Genomic DNA, 9,777 nt, shown 5'->3' with positions numbered 1-9,777 from the left:
CTGCCCTCCTCTGTGGAAACTGGGATTTGATTCCTCTGCAGTTGCTTCTGCTTCCAGCGAACAGAATTGAAGCCAGCAGGGGAGGGTGATCTCTGTCACTGCACCTGTTCTGCGGGGAACAGAGCAGGGAGGGATGGCGTGTTCCTCCACATGCGTTACGCAGTCCTAGTGAGACTGGAGGCTGGAGACTTCTAATGTGTTACCAGGGGGACTCGTGTGGTTGTCTGTGCCTTCCCCAACACCAACACTAGGGGTCAGCAGTGACAGGGACTTCACTATACTGTACACATGAGAAGGGTTGGCATAACGACTAAATTGGAGAGAAAATGAAAACTTTTAATTGTGGTCTGATTATAAGGATGATGACATTTATGCTAATGATGATGATATTCATGAAGGTGTTTGTGCTTTTATAGAAGTGCCTCATTCGATGTGGAACCCATCTATACGTTCAGAGCTCACAGGTATGCATCAACACACTCATAGTTTTTATTAGGCCATTTCCACGCACACACACACACACACACACACACACACACACACACACACACACACACACACACACACACACACACACACACACACACACACACACACACACACACACACACACAGAGCGACACTACACATGCAAAATCCTCCTAATGTGATAAGTGAGGGCTGAATTGTAACCTTTGTGTTTTGCTAGCGGAGCAGTGTTGTCGTTAGCGGTTAGCTCCAGTGGAGCTCAGTGTTTCACTGGAGGAGTGGACTCTACCATCTGCTGCTGGAACGTACCAAGTTCTACTGTTGACCCATACCAGAACTACGGTAGGGTGTACACACGCACGCACGCACGCACGCACGCACGCACGCAAACACACACACACATACATACACACACACACACACACACACACACACACACACACACACACACACACACACACACACACACACACACACACACACACACACACACACACACACACACACACACACACACACACGCATGCACCTTAGTGGATCCAAGTACTCCCATATCAGCAGAAGATTGAACCCATTGGTTAATAATAAATCATATAAATGGGTGTGTTGTGGACTATTATTCTGGGGACGTATATTGGATCAAGCCTTTCCCAACATTCCAGACTACAAAATAAGTAATACAAAAGTAAAGATATAAAAGTATGCTGCCTGCCTGATATCAGTCAGAATAGAGAGACAGAAATACATGCTGGTATCAGATTGATATCGGTATCGACCAATATAAAAAAACAACTAGGATCGGATCGGTATCAGACGAAAATCATGGCTGCAGTTTCGGTATTGGAAGTGAAAAAGCTGAATCGGGGCAGCCCTACACACACACACACGCATCAGTCTGAACATTATACTATCAAACTAATAATCTATACATTGATACTATTGGATACCGGGTAAACAATGAAGCTAGCATCTCTCTCAGTACAAACAGTGAAATGTTAAAGGGACTGTACTAACACAACAATACAATGTAACAACTTTGAAATATATGACAAAACATATGGCAAATGTAACCATTAAGTTATCAACGCCTCCCCTTTCTCTGTGGTCCAATCAGACCCCACGGTGCTGGCGGGCTCTTGGGCGGGCCACACAGACGCTGTGTGGGGATTGGCTTACAGCGGCATTAAGAACCGCCTCCTGTCGTGTTCTGCGGACGGAACGGTCAAGCTGTGGAACCCGGAGGAGAAGGACCCATGTATCAACACCTTCTCTGCTAACACAGGTTGGAACTTTGATTGATTGAATATCTGATTGATTCTTTTTTAAATGACAGAAAAAACAAAGCATTGTGGTCCAATAAACATTCAGCAGTCAAACAACTGCAACAAACAACACAAAATATCAAATATATATCAAATGTATGTCAAAACATACAGTTAGAAACAATTCATGATCACATATTTAACATCTTGGTCATCACTAAGAACTGAAATACAGAATTTCATACTTCAAAATAAAAAATAAAAGGTTTTGTTGATATGGTTGAACATTTTTAAAAGTGTAAATATACTGTATGTTTATGTGCATTGCATTTATATGTATAGGGTTTATGTGACTCCATATGTGTTGAATCTGATATAATTGCATCATACGCTGTATTTTTGATGACAAATAAGTTCGTGAACAGCCAAAAAAAGTAAAAAGAAACGTTTCATGATAAATCTGCACAACATCTGTAAAACGTGACACTTAACACTAGAGCAGTGGTTCTCAAACCTTTTCATGTCAAGGACCCCCAAATACATATTTTAACACTTTAAGTGTTGAAACTGTTCCTCGTTTTGCTGCGGACCCCCTGGTCCCAGAACCAATGTCCTTAACCATTGATTACCAATGTTTTGAACCGATATTTTGTCATAAAGTGCAGTTTTCCAATCAATTTGAAAAATGTAGATTTGATAGTCGATCTACAAGATCACAAAGCTTCAGGCTTGTAGATCTATTTTTCAAATGATTTGAATATATATTTAAATGGCTCTGTGTGTGTGTGTGTGTGTGTGTGTGTGTGTGTGTAGAACACGGCATCCCGACATCAGTAGATTTCATCGGCTGTGACCCCGCCCACATGGTGACGTCATTCAGCAGTGGAGATATCGTGACCTTTGACCTGGAGACCTCTCAGCCAACCCTGGTCCTCCACGGACAAGGAGACACAAGTACGAACACACACACACACACACACACACACACACACACACACACACACACACACACACACACACACACACACACACACACTAAACTTTGAGGACACATCCTGAATCTTTTCCTAATTGTAAGTCTATCTTTAAAAATAATTTTGAACTATTGGGGGCGTTGTCCACATAGAACGCCTTTTGAGCTGGCAGCGCCAGTCTGCCATGTTTTTCTATATTAAAGACGGTCTTCCATGTATTTCTATGGTGAAGACAGTCTGCCATGTATCTCTATATTAACCCATTAACTGCCAGAGGTATTTTCATATTTTTTTAGCCAGTGCCAGAGATTTTTTATTGAAAAAAAAAGTACTCAGGAGCCGAGATACAGAATTTTTAAGTTTTAAGTTAACAAGGAAGTGGATAGGAGTCTAGATCTTCTTGGTCATATCTCCTTTTTTTTTTTTTTAGTTCACGTAGATCTACGCGACTGGCACGTGGCGGCTTTAAATAGGTTTGCGTAGATCTACGTGATTGGCAGTGTATCAGTTAAAGACAGTCTTCCATGTATTTCTATGGTAAAGACAGTCTTCCATGTATTTCTATGGTAAACACAGTCTTCCATGTATTTCTATGGTAAAGACAGTCTTCCATGTATTTCTATGGTAAAGACAGTCTGCCATGTATCTCTATATTAAAGACAGTCTTCCATGTATTTCTATGGTAAAGACAGTCTGCCATGTATCTCTATATTAAAGACAGTCTTCCATGTATTTCTATGGTAAAGACAGTCTGCCATGTATCTCTATATTAAAGACATGTCTTCCATGTATTTCTATGGTAAAGACAGTCTGCCATGTATCTCTATATTAAAGACAGTCTTCCATGTATTTCTATGGTAAAGACAGTCTGCCATGTATTTCTATATTAAAGACAGTCTGCCATGCATTTCTATGGTAAAGACAGTCTGCCATGCATTTCTATGGTAAAGACAGTCTGCCATGCATTTCTATGGTATAGACAGTGTTCCATGTATATCTTTACCATTTATTATGGTAAATATATTATGTCAGGTATAAACAATGTTGTGTGTGTCATGTTGTGTCAGGTATAAACCATGTTGTGTGTGTCATGTTGTGTCAGGTATAAACCATGTTGTTTGTGTCATGTTGTGTCAGGTATAAACCATGTTGTGTGTGTCATGTTGTGTCAGGTATAAACCATGTTGTGTGTGTCATGTTGTGTCAGGTATAAACCATGTTGTGTGTGTCATGTTGTGTCAGGTATCAACCATGTTGTGTTTGTCATGTTGTGTCAGGTATAAACCATGTTGTGTGTGTCATGTTGTGTCAGGTATCAACCACATCAACAGGGTGGTGAGTCACCCTACACTACCCATCACCATCACAGCTCACGAGGACAGACACATCAAGTTCTTTGATAACAAATCAGGTGAGACTTTGACTGCATTAATCACATACTATCTTGTTTCCACACAGCTGTGTGTGACAAAGGGTCAATTGACCCTTTTGTCAGCCTTCTGATTGGCCCCTGACCGACCAAAAAGTAGGCTCTATCCTCCTTATTCTGCCCTCGTTCGGCCTCCTTCTGGTTGTTTATGCTGAGTTTGCTTAAAGGGCAAGACCACTTTGGTAGAGGTTTGGGTTGTGTAGTTACCTTGTCATGATGAAACTCCAAAGGTGGACAAGAAATCTAAAATAATTGCTCCATTGGTTAGAAATTGATAATTCAAAATATGATCCTCATTGACTTACATTATACGCTGAAACAGCCCTCAAAGTCACTCTTTTAGCAAGTAAACGAACACAAACAAAGTTGATTCAGTCAATATAGAACATCACCAAACCCAGTAATGTTTGTGTTTTTAATAAAAATGTTAACTTCCTGTTGATTTTGCTATTTTTATAAACCCGGACTGGATCCACAGATCCGGATTTTAGTAAAATAAATAGTAATAGTAAGATCAGCAGGAAGTTAACACTTTTATTAAAAAAACTAACAGTACTGGGTTTGGTGATGTTCTATATTGTCTGAATCAGCTTTGTTTGTGTTCGCACCGGAGATGTTCCTCTTTACTGAGGCCACGTTTAACACATCACCCGCCAAGGTATTAAACATTGTTTGTTATCCCCTTGCCAGCGTAATTACCTTCATCCGATGAATTTTGAAACGCCGTGGAGGTGACATTGGGAAGTGGTAAGAGGAGGGATCTGTGTATTCAGACGGACCACAACTTTCCAACCGCGATCCGCCATTTTGGGGCTGGGGCTCGCTGAAAACAGTGATTTTCAATGCAAAAAACAGCAACTGAGTTACATCCGTTTAACTGAAAATCCCATAGTCAGGGCGGGCGGAAGTGACGTTTTTTGGAATGATCTCACATCCACATACTTCTTCTCTCATTGACGATGGATCATCACAGAGCTGTGTTACGGTGCCTAAAACAGCGTGCCTAATTTTTTTAATAGAACGACTTTATGCGATTTGGCGGACAAGTGCGCTATTTAATAGAACGACTTCATGCGCGATTGGCAGAAAATGAGTTAAAATAAGAATTGAATACATTTCAACTGAAAAAACACGTGGTAATGGATGGAAAGAGATGATTTCTGTCCAACCAAGCAACAGCTACTAATAATGGCTGTGATGGAGGGGCGAGACCACGGGCGGGTCTTGACAAAGGGTCAATTGGCGTAACAGAAAGAAAGAAAGAAAGGAACGGAAAGACATGCGAACATTTACGAAAATTAATGTGTGTGTGTGTGTGTGTGTGTGTGTGTGTGTGTGTGTGTGTGTGTGTGTGTGTGTGTGTGTGTTTTGTGCAGGGAAAGTGATCCATGCCATGGTGGCGCACTTGGACGCAGTGACCAGTCTGGCTGTGGACCCAAACGGCATCTATCTGATGTCAGGCAGTAAGTGACCAATCAGTACTGAGATCTATTAATCTATTCATTAATCGCATCTGTGTCATTTTAGATTTATATCCATAACCATTATTTTATACCTTGGGCTATTCATTTATAGCAGATATACAAGCTCATAGCTTGTAGATCTTTTTTGAAAAATGTAAATCTATATATATATATTTTTTAAGCGAACATTTGTAACTCAAATCTTTGCTTCTGAAATGAGGGTCCGCGACCAAATACATATAATGTAAGTCCTTGACATGAAAAGGTTTGAGCACCACTGATATTATAATAACAAGGTTTTCAGAAAACTGTTAGGATTTAGAAGACATTTTGTAGATGTGTTCCCGAATTGAATGGGTTAAAGGAGTGGTTCTCAAAGTGGGGTCCTTGAGGGGGTTCCAGGGGGTCCCCAGCTAAATGATTGATAGTTAAGGAACCAAATGGACCCTTACAGGTCCATTTGGTTCCATTTGTACACTTTCAGAGTTATGGGGGCTTCCCCCCCCCCCTTTGTTTATAAATTATCTTTGTTAATAATAAGTTGGATTCATGTTAAAGGTGCAATCTGTAACTTTTGTCCCTCCTGAGATCTCAGTGGTGACATTTGTACCACAGAGCTAATAAGAATAAACCTTCTTAAATCAGGGGAGATGTTGAATTTGGCCTTCCAGGCAGTACCACTTGTCAGCCAGTAGGTGTCCTACCAGACCACAGGATCTCAATAGAAGAGCAGAGAGCAGTAGTGTACTGTGTTCAAGTGTGCATTTACTTTACTAGAGTATTTCCAATTTTCAATACTTTTACTTCTACTCCACTACATATCAGAGGCAAATATTGTATTTTTTACTCCACTACAATTATTTGAAAACTTAAATTACTTTGTAGATTTTGATTATCATTACAAAACATACACCAACCACTTCAGCCCTATGCATACTGAGGCTATTTGAAAATAGCTGATCTACAAGCTCACAACGTGTCGCTTTGTGGCGCGTTGTGAGCTTGTAGATCTGCTATTTTCAAACATTTTCATACATCTGGAAACTTCTGAAATGTGACATTTTGCTAAATGAGTACCGGTACTTTTACTTTCAGCACTTATGTATATTTTAATGCAAATACTTTTGTACTTTTACTCAAGTGCATTTTGAATAGCGGACTTTTACTTGTAACAGAGTATATTTTCTACATTGCAGTATTGATACTTTTACTTAAGTACAAAATGTGAGTACTTTTCCCACCACTGTGTGGACCAATGGATGCTAAGTTCATTGTTTACTTGGTATGTTATAGTTTCAAATGGTCAGATGGTTATTTCAATAGTACATTGTTTAGACATGGGGTTTTCAACTGATTTTGACCCAGGGACCACCATCCTGACTAAAAGCAACCTGGGGACCACCACTATTGTGTCGGGTGGGTCCATCATAGACCGACCCCACACAATAGTGGTGGGGGGTTCATGCACCATTCCATGGGTTAAGATTCAGGTTATTTGTCTTACTTGTTACTCACTAATCACACTATCACAGTCATGAGCTAGACACAAAAAAAATGGTTTTCAAAGCATTTTTATTATCAGTAAAGAGCAGGGATATCATTTGGCAAGCACAACATTGTTGTTGGATATACTGACACATTTGAATGCATAAACTATTTCCAAAAGTGTATTCTCCCTGGACCAAGCAGGACAGCCCAAGTCCTCTCTCAAAATAAGTCCCTTTCAGTCAATCACACAATTGTGTGATGTGAGACAAATGTGCAACACTGAAGACACATTTCACAGCAGGCTTGACAAGTTTCTATTTTTTTTCTTTTTTACATTTCTTTTTTTCTATCCACAAGTTTTCTACGGCGCACTTCCTGTCAATTTGATCCAATCAAATCCAATGAAATCGACAGGAAGTGATGCCCACAACCCCTAGGAAACTTATATATTTTTATAAATGAGTACAAGGTACAACATGCTTCCTGACTTCTTGACAAAACCACAACAATGCAGCATTTTCATTCAAGGCTATTCCAATCACTGAAGCAAAAGGTGAAATAATTGAGCATCAATAACACACTTACAGTTAGTGTGATTTCTGGGCATGGTGAGTTGCACACAGTCTGTCTACAGTCTCATGTCATTCTCTGGCTCCATCCTAGCCCTGTACTTACTCTTCAGATAAGTCAGTGTGGAAAACCCCACTCTCACAGAGGTATGTTGTTGCAAAAGGTAACAACAGACACTTCATTGCTTTTGCTGTAAGCTCTGGGAATTCTGCCTTACAACTCATCCAGAACTTTGCAAGGGGCTGTGTTTCATACGTGTGCCTCTTAACAGAGTCTGTGTACATGTCAATGAGCTGATCCTCTTCTGTGGGAGTTAAGCTTGAACCCTCTGCTGCTGCATCACTGAATGGGAGCAGGATCCACTTGCTGTCACAGCGCCACTGGTCAGACTCGGCAAAGTACTTTTCAAATTGAGACACAAGCCTCCTCAAATGGCCACTGATAATGTCTTTAATGTCAGTACTGTCAGTATAATCCTCAAGTGATGGAAACACAGGTTTTGTGTCCGGGTAGCTCAGTCGGTAGAGCTCTCGCCTACAGACCACAAGGTCATGGGTTCGATCCCGGGCACCGCCAACTCAACGTATGAGTAGCACGGCTTGGTAGCACGGCTCGGCTTGGAGCTGATGGTAGATGTGGAGCTCAACCTCAGCAATCCATCTCCCAGGGGTCTAGCGCATTGTACCGGGGAGAGACTCCCGTGTGTTATGGGCTGTTACCGACAATAAGCCACTCCCAAGCTACTTATATTACCACTCCACTCGCTGTATCCACCTTTTCATCTTTTTAATAAATCCGTACAGCTGTAAAACGTTTGAATCTTCCTTGCATGGAGCTGTTCAGCTTGTTGAGCTCAGCAAAAATATCTGTGAGATAAGTGTCAATAAGAGGATGTAACTTCTTTGTTCTGTGTCGCCCCCCTCAGGCCACGACTGCTCGGTGCGCCTGTGGAACCTGGACAGCAAGACGTGCGTTCAGGAAATAACGGCGCACAGGAAGAAGAGCGAGGAGGCCATCTACGACGTGACCTTTCACCCCTCCAAAGCCTACATCGCCTCCGCGGGGGCCGACGCCCTCGCCAGGGTGTACGTGTAAAAGAGCGCTGGTTTCTCAACGTCCGGTCCGGGGGACCACCAGGGGGTCCTTAATGGACTCTTTAACACGGGGTCTGTAACTCTGGGAGCGTACAAAAGGAATGGGTTTCTATTAACACTGAGGATTTCTTACAGTGTAGATTGGAGGTCCCAGAGATTAAAAAAGTGTGGCGTGGGGGTCTAATGCAGTGGTTCTCAACCTGTGGCTCGGGACCCCCGGGGTGGGGGGTCACCAGATGACGGTAAAGTGACAACTTTAGGACGTTTAAGACCTTTTTAACACCTCGAAAAGTAAAGAAAAAGACAAGAAAAAGACCATTACTGCATCAAAAGTAATCAACAAACTATACTATAGAAACTGGTCAAACATTGGGCCAAATTGTCAAATAATACAAGAAAGAGGAGGAGAAACAATTTGGAAATGCATATCTACTGTGAGGCGTTGTGAGCTTGTAGATCTGCTATTTTTACTATTTATCTGTGGAACCGAGTCAAACTAAATGTAATGCCTCAACTCCTACAATTCCAAGTGCTTGTCAGGGTGGGGGGGGGGGGGGTCACATCCTGAAAACGTTGAGAACCACTGGTCTGATGCATATCCAGCTGGGGGTCCTTGAAGTTTAAAAAAGTTGAGAATCACTGAACTAAACCATATAAACCAACCGTCTTACGGTTCCATTTGGTTCCATTTGTACACTCTCAGAGTTACAGACCCGCAAGGGTCCATTTGGACCGCTGGTCGACCCCCGGGCCGGACGTTGAGACCCACTGGCGTAGAGGACAACACGAGGACCCTTCACAAAAACACTGCTGCTCCTGAAACGCTACAGCCTATGGGACGGGGAGGAGGATGCGGTTACCATGGCCACGGTTCCATCCTCCGGGTGGGTGGGTGGGTGGGTGGTTGGGTGGCCCTGCGTTTTAAAGTCCCGCCCCCTACTCGTCGTCAATGTAGCGGAAAATGAACTGTTTTGGCCAATCATTGTCATCCTTTTCAAGCATTATTTGCATATTTAACATATTAGTGTA

General features: G+C 41.9%; 1 pseudogene across 1 annotated transcript in view; it reads left to right on the top strand.

The window, feature by feature from the left end:
* LOC308074632 (striatin-3-like) overlaps window positions 1-9,269 on the top strand; it is a 92,607-nt pseudogene extending 83,338 nt beyond the window's left edge. Inside the window, exons 11-17 of the transcript in view lie at window positions 417-464; window positions 689-810; window positions 1,583-1,750; window positions 2,544-2,684; window positions 4,017-4,115; window positions 5,510-5,596; window positions 8,580-9,269. The product of the transcript in view is annotated as a striatin-3-like (transcript). The remainder of the gene's footprint in view (window positions 1-416; window positions 465-688; window positions 811-1,582; window positions 1,751-2,543; window positions 2,685-4,016; window positions 4,116-5,509; window positions 5,597-8,579) is intronic.
* Window positions 9,270-9,777: the final 508 nt, after the last annotated feature.

Source organism: Gymnoscopelus braueri (genome assembly GCF_963280865.1).
Source record: "Gymnoscopelus braueri genome assembly, chromosome: 19".
NCBI classification, from domain to species: Eukaryota; Metazoa; Chordata; class Actinopteri; order Myctophiformes; family Myctophidae; genus Gymnoscopelus; species Gymnoscopelus braueri.
The sequence above is the reverse complement of the archived record's forward strand: the minus strand, read 5'-3'. Positions and strand labels throughout refer to the sequence as shown.